Source organism: Falco cherrug, chromosome 8 (genome assembly GCF_023634085.1).
Source record: "Falco cherrug isolate bFalChe1 chromosome 8, bFalChe1.pri, whole genome shotgun sequence".
Taxonomy (NCBI): domain Eukaryota; kingdom Metazoa; phylum Chordata; class Aves; order Falconiformes; family Falconidae; genus Falco; species Falco cherrug.
The window spans coordinates 1,298,284-1,315,032 of record NC_073704.1 but is presented as its reverse complement, the minus strand read 5'-3'; the positions used below and the strand labels follow the sequence as shown (position 1 = coordinate 1,315,032).

Below are 16,749 nucleotides of genomic sequence, written 5' to 3'. Positions count from 1 at the left end.
CAGTGCAAAGCTCATCAGTGAGTTTCATACCTTTGACACGGGCACTGTAGACAACTCCATTTCAGGTTTTTAAGGTAAATCCAATTTAAGGCAAATCCAATGACCTTGTTTCATTTCATTATAATTAATAGTTATAATTTAGGTAATCAACCTGAACTAACAGCAAAACCCATGTCTTGCGGTGGAGTATTTTATATATATTGCTGCTGTTGCAACACATTATGATTTTTCTTTTACGTAGTCACAGTTGGCATTACATCGCAGAGAATGGCTTGTCTCTGCCGAGAGTTTCAGCTCAGCCTAAGACCTCACATTCTTTTTGAACAGCTGCAAGAAAAACTTACGAAGGACTCAGTAACATAACTTGTGACAGCATCGGATGCAATACAGTGGCAGTTCAGTACCTGATTTCTTTCCTGAAAGTTACAGCCAAGAAGGACTGTTAGAAATCTGTTCTTGCTTATCGTGAGACATTTTGAATAGCAAAGGGAAGGGCTCCTCGCCTGCTCCCTTTGCAACCCCCCTCCCCCTGATAGTGCCGCACCAGTTCCAGGTGGGAAGTCCTTCTGGATCAGCAGGACCTCCTGCCCGCGGCCATGTTGGCACAAGCTGCTGCAGGGCTGCAGCCCTGGGCTGGACACCTCCCACACGCTGCCACTGCCTTTAGGTCCTGACAGAGGAAAGCAAAAGCTCTCTTTAAGGCTCGAAGTAACAGCCTTTTGTGTCGGGGTGGAAAACACATGCTTGTGAATTAGGATGTGCCTATGCAGCTTGCTATGTTTGGCCATGTGGTACCCCTTTTCAGGTATAATCCACTTAGGACACTCCCATAGGAGTATTTAGGTCTAGAAGACATGGGTGCCCCCCCTGGGATATGGCAGTTTCCAGGGAAAGAAGGAATTAGTTGAAGGCCTGAGCCCTTCAGTGCACAACAGCATCAGTACAACAAACCATTAGGAGCACCATTGCCCTCCTGGTGCCAACAGGAGCTGCCTGCTCACGCTGAGGAGACAGTGGTGAGCTGTGTGGTAACACCTGCCTCTCAGGGATGTCACAAAGCTAAATGTATGTTTGTGAGGTGCCTTCAGACCCTCAGATGGAAACAACCAACCCAGTCACTAAAGTACTGCTGCCATTCTAAGAACATGGTTTAGTGGTGGGCTGGGCAGTGCTGGGGTAATGGTTGGACTTGATGATCTCAAAGGTCTTTTCCAACTGGAATAATTCTCTGATGATTCTCTGATAGAGAGAAGCTTGTGAGGTCCTCTCCAGCAGAGCCACCTGGGGGGCCGCACATCACTTGTCCGTTTGTTTTTTCTAAATAAATATAAGTAAGCTACTCTTGCCGGTATATAAAACCACGTAACACACACACATTCATTAGTAGACAAGGCAAGGGATAGTCTTTGTTGTGTATATCTAAATGTACACATGTATACATCTGTACATGTGCAATTCACTATTCTATTGCAGAGTTACATGAAGTTGGTGTGTGTGGAGGGTACACATGTGTTTTGTTCGCTTGCGTGATTACTGCAGCAAAATCCATGTTAAACAGAGAACTGGAGACTGTGTTTCTCTATATGAAATCCAGCTTGATTTTAGAGCAAACGCCGCTACAGAAAGCGCTGCCAGAGCCCACGTTGCACAACTCCAGACAGCATCTTTCATAAAACAATTATATTTTTTTTCTAGATGTAGTGAAAGCCTTGAAAAAGTTTACTTGATGTCTAACCAAGCAATGCTGCATCTTCAAATTTGAAGGAGAGCTCAGAAAGTTAGTTTTTTATTATTCTTCATTTAAGTATTATTTTTTAATTGCAGCGTATTAAACATAAAATCTGGTACAATCTTTAAAAATAAATAGGACCTAACTATAAATGGGCCCTGTTGTGTTTTTATCTTTGACAAGCAAGTAATTGCTTCTCAAATTTATCAGTTTGTTTATGCAAAAACCATTTACCAAGCCTAGCTCAAAAGCATCAATTTCATCATTATCATCTTATTAATTTAGCCAAGCTATAACACAGCTGATTATTCCTGAGTAATATCCTCTGCAGCACATCATGTGTGGCAAAACCATCTGTACAGTACCTATTTAATAAATAAACCCTCGGCTAAATGTCTCTGTTTATTGAGAACTAATGTTTATAGAAAATATAATGGAACTCAATAAATAACTCAGCTTCATCAACCTGCATATGAATCAGTATGAAGAACGCTGACATCATCACCTTTCAAGTACCAGAGAAAGCAAAATTACCCAAAAGAGCTATAGAGTCAATATTAAGGCATTAAAACTGCAATGAAGGCATATTAATGCTTAAAACTTCATTGTTGGCAGTAGAATTGCCACCACGGACATATTTTATAACTCTAAGAATACTTAGGCTTTATGACTGTTTCTTTGTTGAGTGCCTTGCACTTAATGTAGTTTTCCACTTTAAATAAAAAAACCCCTCAAGATCTTAAAAAAAAAATAAAAAAGGGAAAAAGAAAATTGCTGATTCTGAGCATTCATTTTTAAAATAATGCAAACTGCTGATTCCAATTGTTCGGATGGAGGAAAAGGCAAACTTATTTAACTCCATGCTTCCTGAGCTCCTGGCAGCAGGCACGCAGTGTGCTGAGGTGAAGATCGCTCGGCAGCACTGCACAAAGATTACGGAGCAACCCATGCACAGCTAAAGACGTTATTAATATAATGCCTGGGTTTAGGGGGAAGAAAAATGAATTGAGTCAGCGCAGATACTGGGGCTTTGAGCAACCTGGTGGAGCGGAAGGTGTTCTGGCCTGTGGCAGGGGGGCTGGAACCAGGTGATCTTTAAGGTCCCTTCCAACCCAGGCTGTTCCATGATTCTATGATACTGATCACTGGTTGCTCCTACCTAGGCAGCTCTCCCTAGTTTATTTGTTTTGGTGCTTCACGACTGCTTCTCTGCCACAGATCAGGCATTTAGAACATACCTCTTATCCCATCAGCAAACAATAACAGATTAATTTCTTACAAATCCTTTCCTGGGGCCCTCTGAGAAATACTCTATGTTTATATTTTGTTGCCTTTATTTCTGAGGAACGTCACTCTGCACATGCAATGGAAGCAAGGGCACTGCCTGGCTGCAGGCACTGGGTGTGCAGGCACTGGGTGCCCCCCCCCCCCCCCCAGCATCGCCTTCTGCAGGTCAACCCGAGACACATGGGTGGCAATTTCATAGGAGATGGCTTTTCCCTTGATGAATGCAAAGTCCCGTGACACGGCATCATTGACACGGTACCCCCAGCTCTTGGCAAGGATCAAGGGCACAGCACACTTTCTAAAACCTTCTCATAATGCTTCCCTGCCTGCGGGCACCTCCAGCCTCCTCTGGGTGCCCTGGTGGGAGAAGGCCGCTCAGAAGGACCAAGTGGAAGATACAGACAACAAATTTCATAGTCCACTCATGAGCACTCATGTGGTGGGAAACACTTAGGGGTGTGACTGTTTTTAACACCATACGTGTTTACATTAAAAATGTTATTTACACAAGTCTTCACTTTCTATGCTGCATAAACTTGCTACATGGATTAAAAACAGTCCGTCATGCTTTCAGGGGAGAGACAAAAAAAGTCTGAGAAATGATTTCCACCGGCTTCTATGCCAGAACAAACTGTGGGTGTTTAGGTGATGTTGGGGTGTGGATCCAGCCTTAAGAGGAAAAGTGTTGACATCAGAGGTTTGGTTTTAGGGGCTGTGCACCCATTCGGTGGGCAGCGTGCTGGGGCGGATGCTGGGGGGCTGCTCACACACAGCCTGCCGTGCCGCTTTGGCTCCGGTGTCCAAAATGGTTTGAAGAAAATAAGAAAAAGTGAATTTTTGTGCTTCTGAGTTAAAAAAATGAAATAAAATAATATTTTTAAACTATTAAAATAATATTTAAAAGTCTGCATTTCCAATACTTGCGACATTTTGACCAGCTAACCAGAGAAACACAGAAGCAATAAGCAAGAAATCCCTGAAAACTACAAATGAAAAAACTTGGGAGAGATTTTTCCAAGATTTCTCTGAACGGGAGAAATCCTGGGGGAGTCCCCAGCCGTCCCTCTCAGCCTGTGGGCTGCCGCGGCACCCCAAGGTCCAGCTGCCCCCAGTGCTGGGGCTTGGGTTCAGGGTGGCTGCACCCCTTGGCCCACGGGCAGCAGCAGTCAGGGCCACATCCCTTTCTAAAAGTTGCAGAGAAAGAGTCGCTGCGTTTTGGGGATCAGCTGGATCCCGGCACAAGGGGTGGCTGCTGGGCAGTGGAGACAAACCCCAGCAACCCGGCCAGCCACCCCGTCAGAGCCGGCCTCCTGCAGCACCAAAGCCACCTTTCTGAAGGACTTCCAGGCTGGCAGAGGGCTGGAGCGTCACCGGCCCGAGCACACCGATCTCTGCCAGCACCAGGGCTGATGGAAATGAGCTGGGAGCTGCCCTGCATTCAACCAGCACGTCCGAGCATCTCGGGCACTCGGCAAGTGCCTCAAGTTTTCCCATTCTCCTCAACTTATGTTGCACATATGCAGCTCTTGTTTGCCTTCCTGAATAAAATAGCAGATCCACAGTGCTTCGCCGCCTAATGAAACTGAACATATTTAGAACATATGTGAGCCCGCTCATTGCGAAAAGAACCATTTGTGGTTAACGAAGAAAGTATTCATGGTTTCGCTGCTAATTGCAGGGCGGTCTGCGTTTTCTTTCTGAGAAAAGAAAAAGGTAGTGCCGCAGCCATAAGCACACAATAGAAGTGTGGCGCCTTGTTTTTGCCGAGGTTCAATGCCGTTGGGGATACGCAAATCAATGCACAGGGCAGAGACATGGACAGGGAGAAAGACGCCATCGATAATCTTCATGTGGCTGTACATCAGCTGAAAACCCATATGTTTCTTTTAATTATTACTCACACTGCACACGAAAAGATGGGATTATTTTTCTCGCTCAAAGTCGATGGGAAGTTTGCCATTTATTTTAATCTAGTGGGATCTGCCCCTTTCCGGGGTAGAGGCACGCAGTTCCCAGTGGCCCCGCACAGCAGCACTGCCCAGCACCGCAGCCTCCTGGCCGGGGCTCAGCCGGGGCCCCGGGGCTAGTGGAGCTCCCTTCCCCTCCCGGCCTCCAAGACGGTATTTCTTGGCCTTTAAGGTTCGCTGGGAGCTCAAACTGCTTGCGAGGAATTTTGCGAAGGCAATATATTAGGTGATTGACTGAAAATAAGAGGCATTATTTTTAACCACCGTGTTTCAACCTACTGCCCTGTGGCAGGCATCAATTCTCTGCTAATTTGGGAGTATTGTATCAACACAAATTTTTCTAGCCAATATGATTTTTTATTTTAATTAATTCAAGTGTCTGATTATACCCTACTCTCAAAATTAGCCCTGAACCCTGTCTTCATTTCTAAAGATAAATAACATCATCTTCTTTTAAAAACAGAAAGAAAATGGTGATTAAGGTCTCTTTCGGAAGTATATGCTGCTACATCTACACATGATGAAATGTGAAAAAATCTTTTGTCACCGCCTGTAACAATTTCAGAAATCCATTATAATACATGGCTTGAGAATGTATTAGTAAGTGAGCAAACTGTTACCGAACGAGCACAGAACTGGCAAGTCCCAAATGAACCCTAAATGAGAAGCGCGCAAACCATCAAGGCACTTGAATAGACCAGCAGGCATTTCGGCGGAGAAAAATCAGGATCAAAATATGAGATAAACGCTGCAGGGCAGACTGTACAATTTTAAAGGCTTATTCATACGTTATACAGAGCGCCAAGCTGATGTTACAGTCAGTGCTAATGTATCTGCCTGAGTGGGAGGCTGACAATTTAATTCAAAGAAGGAATTTGGGTTTTGAATGAGTTTGCACATGTATGGAGAGCTGCAAGTGCCAAGGGAAATGGCTTTGTTTCTAACGAAGGAGCATTTCAGAGGGCTGAAGTTTTAACAAACTGCATGGATGTACCTGGCTGCTGGCAAGACCCAGGTCACTGCAGGGGAGCAGCCGCGCCTTGACAGTCATCCCTGCAGATGCCGGGCTGGGGGAGGAACCAGGGGGCAAGGGCTCAGCGGACAAAACACGCTGTTTACCTTTAGCGTGCTGCACGTTCAAAGGCAAAGCTAACACCAGCGCCCAGGCAACAATTCCTCCGGGCAGCCTTGCTGCGAGGACTGTGAATTTTCACCTGATTTTTGAGGCGGCGGGCTCGTGCAGGCTGCCCATGCTCAGCTCGGGGGGGATTCAACACATGTGCCTTTGGTGGCCGGGCTGGTGCCAGCAGGTGGCATGTCGGTGAGGGGAGGAGAGCTGAGGGGCATGCTGCTTGTGCCCTGGCCAAAGCCCAGCCTCCGGCTCACCTGCCTTGGCTCGGCATGGGCTGCGCCGCACGCCGGGGCTGGGACACTGGCGATGTCATTTCATCTGGTTACGGGAACCCTTTGTCAGAGCCGTTTGATAGAACCATGGAATCATAGAATCAGTTAGGTTGGAAAAGACCTTTAAGATCATCAAGTCCAACTGTTAACCCAGCGCTGCCCAGCCCACCGCTAACCCATGGCCCTAAGCGCTGCATCTATGTGTTTTTTAAACTGCTCCAGGGATGGTGGCTCTGCCACCTTCCTGGGCAGCCTGTTCCAGTGCTTGAAATCCTTATGGCAATGAACGCTTTCCTGAAGGGTGCCTGCACCACTGAAATCGCAGCGGCTGCGGGTGAATAAGCTGTGCAGTTCGTGGTTGGTGGAAAAAAAAAAAAGAGGGAGCAACAGAAATCCAAAATTCCGACAAGGTATTAATTGTTGTCTCTAATATTTTATGAAGAGGAAAGATTCCCTTTGCAGTCACCTGGCTGCTTTTAAAAGGTACCCAGATAGGATACATTTCTGATTATGTTCTTCCGCCCGACTGCTCCGACAGTCGTGCATCACTCTATAGACCAAAATCAAGCTAATGCAAATGCCTTCAAATGGGATGCACTTTATTTTACATTTATAAGTAGTGATTTACAGTGCACTATTACTGAGGCTAAGGGCATGCTGTGTAGTAACGCCATGGCAAAAGTACAGCCAGTGTCGAAATAAATGTAGGGCTTGGGCTGGAGGATAAGCGTTGACAAGTCGCTGCTGTGGGGGACCACCTGGCTGAGGGGGACACTGGGCTTTCTACCTCCTGCCCTCGCGTTTCAGAAGGAAACAAAATACCAGGGATGATAACTCACGGCAATGGCGAAGGGAAGTAAGACCACCTGAGTGACACCAGTGTAACAAGCAAGGCTAACAAAGTAGCAGCGCTCCTGCAGCTGAAGGTCTGGCCATCAGCTCGTGCTGCTGGGCTCTGGGCGCACTGTCCCTCGCCCTGGCCGCGGTGGCAGGGAGCCGCGCCACCACTGCGGCGGGCATGCCGAAATAGCCTCAGCAAGGCTATTAAGAAACTAAATTATATCCTTGGTGTCCGCTGGCTTCCAGAGGGCTGGTTTTGTTTACAGGATGGGTAAGTGCCAGTGGACTCAGCACAGCAAGAATAGAAACCCCTGCGTTACCGCGAGGCCGGACAGCAGATGGAAGGAAGGGCACGGGCTGGGCCTGCAACCACAGGCAGCCAAGTGCTGCCCTGGCCTTTGGGGGCAGAGGGGCTCGGCTGGCAGCCCCCCGGCACCCCGGCACAGCGGGCATTTCGGGCACACTGCTCTCCGCGGCCCTGCTGGCACGGCACAGGTCACACAGAGGGCTGTCGGCACGGGCTGCTGCCCGCGGGACGTCAGGCGGGAGACACTCACAGGAAGCTGGCGAGGTCAGGAAGCGGCCCCTGGGCTATTTCAGGTTGGTTATTGCAGGTTATGGCTTTTTCACCCCTCTGTCGTTTGGCTCTAACATGGTCTGAGGGTGAGAGCAGCCAAGGGTGAAGAAGGGCTGCGAGGTTTCTCCGGGGTCAGGCTCATTGGTGGTGGTGGAGCCACCCACAATTTCACCGGGAAGGTGGATAATTATCTACCATCTTGACATCAAACTGAATGGCTGCTCCTGCTGGGGCTGCCTGGAGTGATACACCTTGCTGATGGCTTCCATGGCCACCTCCCAGCAGAGACGTATGGTTTTCCCAGGGCTTCATTAACTCAGCCAGGTCTTTCAGCCCCTACAAGCTTCCCAACTGCTGCGCTCTCAGCTAATGACAGAAGTAATGATGAATTCCCAAGCGTGTGACTTTAGGGCAACAGAGCTGGGGAAGGGGCTGGGGCACAAGGCTGATGGTGGGGCTGGGGGCACTGGGGGGGTTCAGCCTGGAGAGGAGGCAGCTCAGGGGGCCCTGGTCACTCCTTGCAGCTGCCTGACGGGGGCTGTGGGCAGGGGGGGTCGGTCCCTTCTCCCAGGGAACGAGCGACAGGACAAGGGGAAGAGGCCTCAAGCTGTGCTGGGGAGGTTTAAACTGAATATTGGAAAAATTTCTTCACTGAAAGAGTGGTCAAGCGCTGGAACAGGCTGCCCATGGAGGTGGTGGAGTCACCATCCCTGGAGGGGTTTAGAAAACACATAGGTGCAGCGCTTAGGGCCATGGTTTAGTGGTGGGCTGGGCAGCGCTGGGTTAACAGTTGGACTTGATGATCTTGAAGGTCTTTTTTAACCTAAATAATTCTGTGATTCTATGACTGCTGCTCTTCCTTCCAGGCAGCACCCTACCTGTGGCCATCCAGCTGCCCCAGTACCACATCCCGCTCTGCCCTCCCCAGCAAGTTTCAATGGCACATTACCTTGTTTACATTGAGGTAAACAGTTAAAGTATAGAAGCGGTCTGGTCCCCGGAAGGATGCCTGAGAAACTGGAGAAGTAACTGCCCTCTCACACACACATCCTCTTGAAGCGTGTGAAGCTGTTGTCTCCACTCTGCTCACTGCCCTCGCCACCAGGCAGCTATCACGTGGGTTTCCATCATCACCTGTTTAGCTCAGTTTCCCACAGGGCGTTGTATGAAAGGCAATGGATGACATTGCTTTGGAGAAGTCATTCACTAAATGAGGAAATGGGATCGGTATGATACCAACCACCTTTGGTAAACCCATGCCTCATTTTATGCCATTTACCATTTACCCTTCAATATGATTTCTGAAAAAATCATGTTTGCGTTATTCAGGCATGGTGGTTTTGCCCTCTGCCGCCCAGCATGGAGGCTGAGCGCTGCTAAGCATGTGTGCCGCTGCTGCCAGCGCGGATGTGGGGATCGCTGCCTTTGTGCAGTGTCACCCGTTAGCTCTCCCCTCCTGCCTGCAGCACCACTATCTCCAGGGCAATTATTTCAGGGCCATTCCAAAATCATCTTTAATCCTTGGCACGTTGTGCCCTCACTCCCCACCCTCCTTTGTTTTCTTCTTTGTTCTGATAAAGAATTGTTCACGGTTTGTTTTAATTTTCTTTGCAAGGTCTACTGCAGCCACTGAGGAGAAGCTACTCTTGCTCTTTACATGATGCTTCATAAAAAACAATAGCTCTCAAATGCGGAGTGAGCCAAAGAGCTTCTTTCTGCAGTGCTTCAGTAATAATGCACACACCATCCTCTGCAAATAAGAAAATAATGTCAATGCCAGGTTAACTGTTGCTTTAGAAATACAGCATCTCTGTTCCTGGGAGCAGCTGCTCTCAGTTTGATCGGGGAGCACACAGGTTGCTGTGGCAAACCAAATTAAAGTGCGGGGCTGCAGCTTTGCCGGAGAGCTGTGACGGTGTGGAGGGCAGCCCACCTCCGACCAGCCCCAGCCCGCATGGGGGATCTGCCACCAGCTGCCTCTGTGGCGGCGGGGCCAGCGGGGCGGCGGGCAGCCCCCAGCCAGGGTGCCCAACAGCCTGGTGCTGCTGCGCTGCGGAGGGGGCGTCACAGCTCGCCCGCAACTGTCCCCTTGGTTCTGCCCCATTGGCAAAACTGCACATTTCCATGGAAAACAACAGGCTCCTCCGCTTGCCAAGAGCAGAAATCATTCCTATTGAAAGGCACTTGATGGGAACGTAAATAAATATACATTGAAACCGAAACACTGGAGAAGGTTAATTTCTGAAATCTGTAAATCAGATGTCAGATCAGATTTGTGAAGTCGCGAAGAACATAAACAAGTAGATGAGAAGACTGTGATTAATGAAAATCAATTAACTATGTAAGAGGGACTTTTGCAAGCTGAAAGATAAACCCCGGGGAGCAGAGCTCTGCCAGGGTGCTCTTGGTGGGGCAGCCAGGTGGGAAGCGAGGGAGGCTGGGGGCCGGGCCCACTCTTGCCCATCCCTCTGCGGATGGAGGAGCCGCACTGGCTGCTGTGCCAGGGACCTGCCAGGCTCATGCCCTGCCCCGAGGGGACCTCTGACTGTGGGGCATGTGCCTGACGCCTGGCTACGGGGTCCCCTTCTAGCCCCCCCCTTCCCCAGCATCAGCTGCTCACCAACAGCTCTTCTCCCCATCCTCAGCCCCAGCTCACACCGGAGCAGCACAGCTGTGGCCACAGAGAAATGAAGCGTCCCTCAATGCAGGATTGTGCTTAAAAAACACAATCTAAACCTCTAACCCTTAAAAAGAAATTTTAAAGAAATCTCCCTGAGCATGCCCTCGGCACAAGTATCTCCATTCCCCTGTGGCCAGTGCTTTGGTGCAACATAGAGCGGCGTCGGGGCTGCCCCCCGTGCTAGCTCCCTGGTGCAGCACATGGGGCTCGCCAGGCTGGTGCCGCAGGAGCCCCCCCCCCCCCGCCCCAGCACGGGCCCTGGGCTGACCCCGCTGGGATGTGGCACAGCTTGGCCACACTGCACCCGCTGGCTGGGGCAAGAGCTGTGCCTCACTGCAACTGGGTTTCCCCCATCCTGCAGCTATAATCAGATTTCACAGTCTTAATATGTTGAATTAAACACCTACCTCTGGGAGGGGAGGAAAACAGCCTGCTGTATTTTTTTCCCCTCCGCAAGTAAGCAATTTGCTGCATGCTGTAATTTGTCTGCGTGCTGTCCTTTTTTTGGGACACATGTAATTTTGCTTTGATGAATGACACATATTAGTGATAGCCTTCCTTGCTGGCCAGGCCAGGGAAGGAGGCACTGACAGCCCGCGGGACACTTACAAAGAAACTTTGTCAGCAGCCGCAGGAGTGGCGGCCTTTCCAAAGAAAACAAGCCAGGAGAAGGGGGTTACGGAGGGACCGTGCCGGTGGCAGGTTAACAGCAATGCTTTGCGGATGGGGAAACCTGTCGGGAGTAGAACCCGGGCACATCTTGATTTTGATGGCATTTACCCCAGGTCCCCGTTTTTATGCCAAAGACAAGGGAGGGCAGCAGGGAGGTGCGGGGGAAATGGTGGTCTCGGCAGAGGCAGGGTTCTGCTGGGGAGGGGGTGTCGGCGGGGGGGCTGGTGCTGCCTGCCCCATAAGGGCTGCCATACGGGTGGCAAATAAACCACTTGCCATTTCTTTTCTAATAGGGGCCAGCTGATGGGTGGCAAGAGACAGAAGTGGCGGTTTGCGGCACAGCCTGCCAGCGAATTCGTGACTCCCATCCAAGCACCAGAAAAGCGACTGGCAGTAGGGGAAAGACCTTATGGCACGCAACAATATTTGGAAAACTTTTTTTTTTTTTCCAAACCCTGGGGAAGAGAAGACTAAACATGCAGGTTTTGCGTTAATAAGCCCTGTTCGACGATGAGCCTTGGCTCTCCTGACACCAGTGCACCGCACGGGGTGGCCTTTCCTCACTGAAACTGAGACCAGGGGCTCGGACGCTGAAGCAGGAATTGAGGGCAGGTAGCCCTCGGTGCTGTTGGGAGAGTAGTGCTGCCTCCCTGGTTGTATGCTTTCCTCTCTGCATTTCAAACTTTTGCTCTGTAATTAATGGAGTTAAGGTATAAACAATGCGTTGGTGTTGCCCGAGCACGGGTCCTGTGCACGCCAGGAACCGGGGAGGGATTCCTGCACCCGTGGGAGGCTTTGCTCCCACTCTCCCTGCAACCAGAGCAGGGTTTTGGGGCAGCATGGCCCCTGGGCTGAAGGAAAGAGGCTCTCCCTAAGCACGACGAGGGACACAAGTATGAGCAATTGCTTCCCAAGCAGAGACAATCAGCTGCCTCTGGTGCTCAGTTTTACGAAAGGCGGCTCCGCTCCCTCCCACACAGGCACTGCCGTGGCTGCCGCTTCCTGAGAGCCTCTCACGCCATGATTGTCAGCGCTGGAGAGCACTTAACCTCCCATCGACAAAGCTAGCGTGGATCCAGGTGGGCTCTTCAGCAAGGGTCACCTGTCCCCCAGTTCACGCAGTTGCCACCACATAGCACAAATCACTATGTTACAAACTACTGCAGCCTTCATTTAATTGGTAAACCCAAAGATACCAAATTGAAGGTACCATGCTTTCTTTGCTCCATCACTTAATTTTGCAAAAGCAACTCTCACAAAGATAGAGGCAAATAAACATTTTAAAAGTCAAAATACAAACTAGGTTACTGGCTTGTGGGAAGGTTTTGCTGTCTGAAGGCAGGGACTCGACCTGACTTGCTAAGTGGCTCCTGCTGGAAGGCGAGCCTGCAGGTCAGGTCAGTCCTGCTGCCAGCGCGTTTCTGAAAACCCACACTCTCGCCATGGTCTCCTTCCCTTTGATGTGGGGATCATCAGTTTCCAAGCTGGTAACTAGACCCGTGCAATTCCCTGTATGGCACATGGGCTGCTCCTACAGCTGGGAATGGCTGGATTGGCCCACTGGGCACAGCCCACCCCAAAAACATGTTCTGCCATGTGCAGCTTGGTCTGTGCTGGGGTAACTGGGGATCCAGCTGCTAGACCAGGCTCAGCGGGGCCATGGACCAAGCGTTTTGGGTGCAGAGCAGCAGGGGAATGTGAGATGAAGGCAGAGCTGAAGACAAAACCCCACTGGACCAGCTGGATGTGGCCCCACCTGCATCGCTGTGTGAGAGATGGGAGGGCATGGCCAGTGCTGTAGGGTGTCAGGACCCAGAGCTTTCTGGAGTGATGGGTGGTTTGGGAGGCTTGAGTCTGTGGTGCTTTATGAAGTCCCTTGGGGACTAGACCCACTGTCCCAGGGCACAGGTGGCACGCACTGGGGCATCACAGGGGGGACGGTGCCAGGGAACATGGGCAGTGCATAAACAACATCCCCCCCTTCAGCTTGAGGGAAAATGTGAGCTGCAAAACAGCTGGGGAAAGCTATCCCAAAGCACACATGGTTTTTATCTGCCCGAGTGTTCAGGAGGAGGTGTCTGCTCCGCAAACGGGCGTCTGTGTGGGGACGCGCGCCCTTGCGTGGCTGCCGCAGCCTGGGGACAAGGACCGGCCACCACCGAGGAGGGCACGGGACAGCCTGTGCAGCAGATGCCTGCCCCAAAACGTGCTGGCGATGCACCTGGCCGTGACCAGGGGGAGCAGGAATTGGGAAGGGGCTAGCCCCAAAAGCCAGGGGTGCTGCTGAGGGCAGCATGGCAGCAGCTCCTGGGGCCAGGGGAGCCTTTACAGCTGCAAGCACTTTGGGGCAGATGAGAAATGCCGCTGTGATTTTTTAGCAGTGTCTTGGCAGCATCTGTGGCTGAAACAGGGACAAGGGGCTTCTCGGGTGGGACCCGGGCAAAGGCCTCAGAAGAGGAGAGATCTGATGACCCAAAGTGTTTACAATACCAACGACATGTAGAACTGCTAGCATTCAACAAATCTGGTTGATATCATTCCTGCCCCCTCAGGCAAGAAGAAAACCAGCTTTAAGACAGGACCCCTCTACGCAGCCAAACATAACACCAGTTCCTGTGCAAAGCTTCGCAGGAAAATATTAAAACATCCTGTTGTTTCCCCAGTCTGCTGCAAGCCCCCTCCCCGGACCAGCCCATTGTGCCCCACCAGTGCCGGGCACCGCAAGCAGCACAAACACGTCCGTTAGCCCAGCACTTCCTCAACCTCATCATTTTCCAGCAAAGCTCAGCCTGCCATTTTGTCCTCATTTCTTGTTCACGTGTGGATACTTCACCACAGCACCTCTTGGACACTTCTGTGGAAAAATTCTGATTTTAAAATATTTCAAGTTTCACTTGGAAAAATTCCATCCACACCAGTAAATATGTGCTGGAACTCAGCGAGTTCAGGTTTTTTCCAGTTGCTGTGCACAAGACCTGCAGTATGAGACAAGCCGAGGGCAGGAGATTTAGCTGGTTGAAAATCAACCATATCTGTAGGAGAAGATCTAACTAGGCTGGTGACATAGACCAGCACGCTACAAATGCTCATATGCTTTGATTTCTTTGTATCACCAGGGCCTCCGAGCAAAACCAGGTCCTTCCTGCACCTGAGGACAGAAGTGCCAGAGGACCACCACGGCGTGGAGGTGGCACTGGGCCGGTGGTGCAGAGCTGTGGGCAGGCACAGAGCTGTGCCGATGGCACCATGCTGCAGCAAGGACCAATGGCCAGAGCAGCAGGTAAATCCCAGGTTGCCTACCCTCTCCATCCATTTCCCTCTGGACAAAAGGGTTGGGGCGAAGAGCAGAGATGCTAGCGGGCTAGGCTCGTGCCCAGGTGCTCGGCCCCCCTGGTGGGGCACCGGTGCCCAGTGGGCAGGGGCTGCCTCCTTCCTCCTGCTTTCATGGTGTTTGGCAGTGCAGGTCACCAGAAACATGCCAAGGCACTCTGCACCCCTACCCTCTGCAGCACAGGGGAAAACAATTTATCTCAGCACTGCACTTAGGTATTTGCTGCCAGCTTGCCTGGCTGGTCGCCTCCAAGAGCAGAGCTGGAGGGACAGCAGCCTGTGGGGCATTGTGGTCGGCTTTTGTCAATGGCAAGAAGTGCTTCGAGTCAGTGGAAACATAAACACAATGCTTATGTTTCCATTGCACTGGATGAGAAAGCTGGAGAAGCCCCACATTATTCCCAAGCCCCTAAAACATCTCCCTGGATAACACAATTGTATTTAAGAATGAGAAAGAGAGGGCAAAGATTATTTTGAAGAGCAAAATTAATAGACCCTTCACCTCTCACCTAGGGAAAACTTTCAAGGCTTCCAAGGATAAAGAAAGGGACCCAAGGACCCAAACCACCTGCAATCTGCTGAAGGCACCGCTCTGCCGACTCTGGAGACCTTGAAGTGAATATGTAGAGCACAACACCACCAGTGAGGGATGCAGAATCCTTTTGCAAAACACTGAGGTACCATTGATCACCAAGACAATGCCTGGAAAAGCTTCACAGCAGGTGGGAAATAATCGAGAGGGACTGAGGGGTCTGTCCCTCCCAGCCTGTGGGGCTGGAGTGGGGCCAGGGGCTTCCCTACGGCTTTGGCTCCTGGGCTTATCGGCAAGGAGCTGGGGACAAGCCGAAATAGGTGGAGGGCAGACAGCAGCCATGTGTAGCACAGAGCAGCTGCCTGCCATCCTCACAGCCGAGAGGGAGGAGAGCAGCTGAGGCATCAGAGGGAGGAAGACAGCTTCAAAGCTGTAGAGAGCTCATCAGGTAGACTGGATAACCCCAGCCAAACGCTCCTGGTGGGTCTGCATAATGTAAACCTGTAGGAAGATGGCTGGGAAGCTCAGGGTTAATCCTCAGAGCCTCTAAAAAAAGAGAGTAAAGAAGAGGTGTCGGTGAGGGAGCTTCAGGAAAAAAGGGTTTGTCCCAAGAGGAAGGAGGGAGTGTCAAAAAGGAACCGACAGACTTTCTAAGTTTGAAGGAAATAGCATCCCTAAAAGTGGAGGGGCATGTGCATAGGTAGTGCTAAAATGATTCCGCTTTTTATGACTAGTTAGTTGGTGATGTTTAAATATCACCCTGGTACTGGTTTGCCATCCCAACAAGCTGTCCCAGAGATGTTTCTGAACAGATGAACTGTCAGAGACCATCATGTAGGCAAGACAACCAAAGCTACTCCTGCCTCCACTGCCCCGCAGCACGCCTGCACGCCTGGGTGCCTACACCAAGCTCTCCAAGGCTCTGAAGCCAAAAGCTCTCCATCTCCAACCTTCATACAGGTAATTTCTAGCACACCCAGGCTGTGGGCTCTCAAAGCTGCTCATTTTACCCTAAATTCATTCCCACTGACCTCGATGGGCATTTGACTAGGCAGCACTAAACAGCACCATTGCGCCAGCCTCGGGACTCCCACGGCTCATTGCCAAATGCTTTCAGGTACGTCTCAGATATTCAGAGTCACTCAAACCCAACTAGAGCTCCTCAGCAGGTATCGCTGGATTAATCTTCCCTTATGTGAAATTTGGCCCTTGGACCAAACTCTGCAGACTGGAAAAACCTCAAGGGGCAAGTACATGGCTGCAAAACACGATGATGAGCTTGCTGATATGCACAGCGAGGCTGAGAGGAAGGCAAGGCGAAGTAAAGTGAGAGAAAATAAAAATAAAATGAAGATGGGAGCAGGCTTATTTCCCTCGCTCAGTGCATTTTGGGATATTTTTTTTTTTCTTCATGAAATAAATGACTTTTGGAATAAAAGAAGTGCAACAGCAGTTCAGCAGAGCTCTGTCAGTTACATGGATCTCGTACAAGGATGCTGAGCAGGGCACGGAGCTGCAGGGCGCTGGCTGACAGCTCCGCACACGGTGCAGCACATGGCATGCCCCCGCCTCGGCTGGCACGGGCGATGCCTTGCCGCATCTGCAAGAGTGGCCCTGGGCCCTGCCTCGGTCAGCTCCTGGTGCCTGCCCGTGCTGGCTGCAAGGGGCACGTGGTATCCGTATGGATACAGACATAAACTATGGGAACTGCTGCGTTTGGGTCCGTGGCAT

The 16,749-nt window shown here is 50.7% G+C and overlaps 1 long non-coding RNA gene across 2 annotated transcripts in view; it reads left to right on the top strand.

Moving 5' to 3' along the window:
• The window catches only part of LOC114016193 (uncharacterized), a 49,940-nt gene extending 33,470 nt beyond the window's left edge, over window positions 1-16,470 (top strand). The window contains exons 5-8 of one of the 2 annotated variants that reach the window (XR_008733653.1): window positions 8,671-8,829; window positions 11,450-12,235; window positions 14,273-14,436; window positions 15,000-16,470. This is a non-coding gene — a long non-coding RNA (uncharacterized LOC114016193). The remainder of the gene's footprint in view (window positions 1-8,670; window positions 8,830-11,449; window positions 12,236-14,272; window positions 14,437-14,999) is intronic. The other variant, XR_008733652.1, reaches the window with a different exon arrangement.
• Window positions 16,471-16,749: the final 279 nt, after the last annotated feature.